This window comes from Thermobia domestica, unplaced genomic scaffold, assembly GCF_964235325.1.
Source record: "Thermobia domestica unplaced genomic scaffold, izTheDome1.hap1.1 HAP1_SCAFFOLD_253, whole genome shotgun sequence".
Taxonomy (NCBI): domain Eukaryota; kingdom Metazoa; phylum Arthropoda; class Insecta; order Zygentoma; family Lepismatidae; genus Thermobia; species Thermobia domestica.
In genome coordinates, this window is record NW_027655970.1 from 75765 (window position 1) to 81080 (window position 5316).

Below are 5316 nucleotides of genomic sequence, written 5' to 3' on the forward strand. Positions count from 1 at the left end.
GTTTTGAATCATTCTATATGTTACTCCCTTCGATTCTTCTTATTAGATGTGCTAGGGGATCTTGCTCCTACTTCAAGTTGAACTTAAACTTAAAGGTCATCAGAACAGCTCCCAATGAACTTGGGGACCCCGAAAGATATAGATTCGAGAATAACATTGGTCATTTTCAATTACTTCTACATGTCAAAATATCACACACCCCTTCAGGTGCTAATGGGGGCTTAACTTACATGGCACCTGAAGTGCCACTCTTTATTTAAGCAACCCCCAAAATTATGGATTCGACACTAATGTCGTGTTTTTTATAATTTTGATGTCAGCCCCTTTCATTTCTCGTAGGAAAGCAAATGGATACTGCTACTGCTATGACTAAGTTTGGTCTTAAATGGTATTAAAATGTCTATCAATTATTTAGCGTCCAATCTTGTATTTAGAAGCTCGGCGTCCGTACGCACTTTTGCTCTCGGCGCCCCCAATAACTACATATTTCTCCTCCCCTTCATCCCTAATTTAAAAATAAAACTTAATTCGAGAATGCTTAATTAGTGAATTTATTACAGTTAAATCCACTCACTAGATACTACAACTACAACTACGTAACAAAAAATAACAAATGTAAAACATGTTCTGAGTTAATGTTAGATTTCTTACGCTATCATTAAACATATTAGAATAGTAAAAGAGGATTGTTCATGAAATAGTATAATTGCTTTTGATTTTTTAACTTTTTCATACGAAAATATAAAAATATTATTCAATTTTTAAACTTTGCGCTCTGCAAATTTGTTGCCCTCTATGCACTTGCCTAATTGGACTACTAGGAAATGCGGCACTGTTAACGGCGCTGAAAACTTACGATTCGACTCTAATATAGGCTGATTTCGATATTTTTGTGACGCTACGTAACCACCCTGAGTGCTAATGGAAGCTTAATTGGACTTGAATTGAAAGTAGAACTATTTACCTAAGCGACCATGAAACTAATGGATTCGATACTAATATCGATCCCTTTCTAGCATTTTTGATATGTATCCCGACAGTACTCTTTTCCAGACTGTAAGAAATGTGTTAAAATTGCTCTAGACATATCAGAATTATGTTGAAACACACACATATAGTACATCCACTTTTATATATATAAATACCGAGTGAGAGAGCAAGAGAGAAAGAACGACACAAGACATCACCACTTCCACATTGCAAAACCATATATCTGTTATTGAATTGAAAATCTATGTAAAATCTTTCTGCTGTGGCATGCTTCATAAGGAGAATTCCAGTCTGCTCACTTGACCTATGGTGTTCATGAATTTCTTGCGAGCTTTCGACTTAGGATTCTCTGTTTATACCTTCTCCTTATGCCTCGGATTATTTTTCAAGAACGTAAATGACATGCTGTAATATGAATGTTGAGAAGGAACCTCTATATGACAAATAGCTGCAAATAAAAAAATGAAATGAAATCTTTAAGTTTTACGTCCCACGATTATACCGGTTAGGCTAAAGGAGACGGTGATAATGAGAAATGAGTGAAATGAAGAAAGTGGTAGGAAACGGGAGAACCCCGAGAAAACTCACGAGCACACTGTTTCCCACCACAAAGTCCACACGGCGCGAGCTGAGATCGAACCAGGTACCCCAAGCACCGGAGGTGAACGCTTTACCACTGAGCCACCGCGTAGCTGCAATTAAATACACTACATAATTTATTTATTGCTATTAAACGAGTTTCTTAAGTTGTATTTAACATTCTCATATATAATACCGATGTATTGTGAACACCTATCTCAGATGTTATATTTTAAACATAATAATTACTATGTTCTGCAATGATTATGTTATATATATCTAGAAGTGATGTATTTTAATGTAATTATTGTATGTAATGTTTAGTGCATTACGGAATATGGAATTTCATAAAAAAACATTATTTACTCAGACGGGAATCGTACTCACAACCTCACGATTTGAAATTCAACAGATTACCACTTTTTATCCCTAAAACTCACTATTTTGTATAACCATAACAGCTTGAACATAGGTAAATTTGTTAGCATTAACTACACAAGCGATAGGATCTCCAACTTCGAAACAAAATTCAGATTGATTGAATAATGATATACATTACAAAATCGTATTCTTCACATATTTCTCTTATAGCTCTTTTAATATAACTCCATAATTCACATAGAATACAATTCTCATATTATATATTTGCAAGTAAAGTTGACTACAACTTCATCAATTTTAAACATTCATTAAAACTGTCAAGTGCCTATCACCAGGCCCGTATTTAGGTAAGTGCTATTATGTGCTCGAGAACAGGGCGGCAGATTTTAGGGGGAGGAAAAATTTTGGATTTTTAAAAAATGTAATGAAATGAAATATTTTAAGTCCCACGATTATGCCAGCGAGGCTAAAGGAGACGGTGATGATGAGGATGAATGAAATGGTGTAGTGAAGAAAGTGAGAGGAAACGGGAGAATCCCGAGAAAATTCATGTACACGTTGTTTTTTCACCACATAGCTCATATGGCGCAATCTGGGATCAAACCAGGGACCCCATGCACCAGAGGTAAACACTCTACCACTTTTTTACCTTTTTATTTCACATGAATGTTAATAGTACATCGTTTAACACAACAAATCAGGAGAAGTAATTCACTACAGAAAAAATTCTACATAATTGATGGACATACAAGATGCGTAAGAAATTTGCAAACTCTTTTGTCTCCGTTTTTGTCTCCTAGACTATTTCTGAGTTTGTAAGTACCAAATGAAGTACAAATATGACAACTTAGTAGGATATTTTAACATATAGTATATATAATACAAATTCAACCAATTAATGGCATTTAGTTTGGTCTGCAGGTACCAGTCATAGTCTGGAAATTGTAAGATGGAGGGAGAAAATTTAGATGGTGGCTGTCGACAAATAAGCCCAGCATCCAACACAAAGAATCCTAAATTTGTCGTGTGGAAATAAAGGACGTGATGCGATGTAGTAAAGTATCAAGTTGACCACATAAGGAACACTCATCTTTCACTACACTCTTGGGGTAAATATACGTATTCAGGAACCAAGTTTTCTGCAGTAACTTCAGTCGACAATACTTATGTTCTTTAGTTAATAAGCGAACTTATTGTACGATTGGATCCCAGATTAAATTGTAAGATCGCTGTAAATCACATGAGAAACGTATTCCCAATATTTTAACACTATCGACGATAGTATAGGTATCTATTGTCAATACATGCGTATTGAACGAGATTAAAATTGATAAATAAGTGAATTAAGAATAAAGTTTTCAAAATTAAATTTAGGTTAAAGTATCAATTAACATTGAGAAAGATTAAGACATTACAAAATTATGTCATACGCGTTGTTTGTTTACATTGACGTAACAGCAATAAAACAGACATTAGCAAAATTAAGTAATGTTATGCTAACGAGTACAATAATTAAGAAACTGCAATGTCAAATGTTTTGTAAAATGTTTGTTAAATGAAACACACAATTTTGGATATGTCAAAACGGTCAGATTTGCAGATGTGGATGTCTGGAGATTTCTATCACTTGATGACATTGCAGAAACACAAGTTTCGGCAATGAGACAGGTAAACACTGAAAGATGTTATCAGATGATGTAGCAGTTTCCCCAAGCAAGGAAGAAGAATAATAAGACAATATTTGAGAGAATCAAGGTAGTCGAAAGAAAGTCGAAGTCGGAAAGGATAGGAGAGTCGCAGACCATCAGTGATCAGTCTCTAAATCATCGTGAACGAGATTCGAGCAGTTCCTACTTCAATGGGACCCGAATAAGTCTACTGGAATCTCACATTAATTTACTCAGTCTTCGGAGAAGTTAACAAGTAGTTTACCGTTGTTATTACTACGGTCAATGGCAGTACGGAGTTCGATGCCACAGTTCACATCCTGAAGACACATTAGGCCACATATTAAGTAAACAATGCAAGAGGATGCTTAAAGGGTCTTAGTTTTCTACATTACAACTCACTTTTCGGCATCAGCTTGTCAGCTGATTTGTCTCCTATACATAATTCTGCATTATATGCAATACTTCTAATTTCATATTTATATTATTAATGTAAATGGCAGCAATACAAAATATCAATATCACATATTGAAATAATTGTGTTTCTGTAGAGATCCAATCAAATCAAAAAGTCAGATAATTGGGGATAATGACCGTCTTGTGATATTAGATCGAATTAAGTTTGCTTTATGTTTGTTTCAGTTACAATATCAAACGACTTTTTTTTTTTTTTTTTTTGCAACTGAGTCAATCAATTCCATTTCTCTGCAGGTATTTTTTAAATCACATTCATTTTTACTAAAGTAGATGCGAATAATACTGCTAATAACACTGCTAATAATTCCCGTTCTGCCTAAAGATACGAACATTTAAAATGTTTCTACGAAGTGCTGGAGGGCCTTTAGGCAAAAGAGAAAGACACCAATGATTCATGACATATAAACTTTCCACTGTAAAACAAGCAAATAAAGAAAAAAAACTGAAAATTCAACACATAAAACGCAAAGAACAAAGGGTGCACTTTCTTTAGTGTTCGAATTCCCTATTACTTATTCAGAAAATATTTATAAAGTAAAGAAGGATTTGCTTAAGCTGGATGCGTGAAACTCGGTATTTCAACTTTTAACTAAAAGTAATAAAATTATGTTTCAGCGTCTTGAAAATTCTAAGACGGAGGGAGGGTCAATTTCTATAGTATTAAAATTCCCCACTGTTTTTAAGATTTGGGCAGAAAACTCTTTTTTCCTCTAGGTCTGGGTTCGTCCAATTAAGCAAATGAGAGTACAAAGTGGATGATTAATTAGGTTCTTTAAATTATTTTAACATGTTGACATAGTTTAATTTTTTTTTAAAAAGTGTTTCTTTCACATTCTATTATAAATATTATTAATTTGCTGTAATTATTAAACACAGAATAACCCTCACTTGGGGGTCCACTTGTTTTGGCTGTTAAGCCATCATTTGCCGTCCGTGACATAATCTTTGATTTTAAATTCACGTACAATCAAGGCTCAGGTTTCAAAATTATAGCATATCTGAAACATATTATTATTATTATTATTATTATTAGTAGTAGTAGTAGTAGTATTACTAATAGTAGTTAATTCCAACAGCAACAGCTATTTTCGTAATACTAAAACTATTGTTAATAATGGTAACGAGTAAAGAGTAGTTAATTATAGTATGACAACTATTAGCTACGGAAATAGTTCAGTATGATAAATATATGTGTAAAAATAATTAACTTCAAATCAGCACA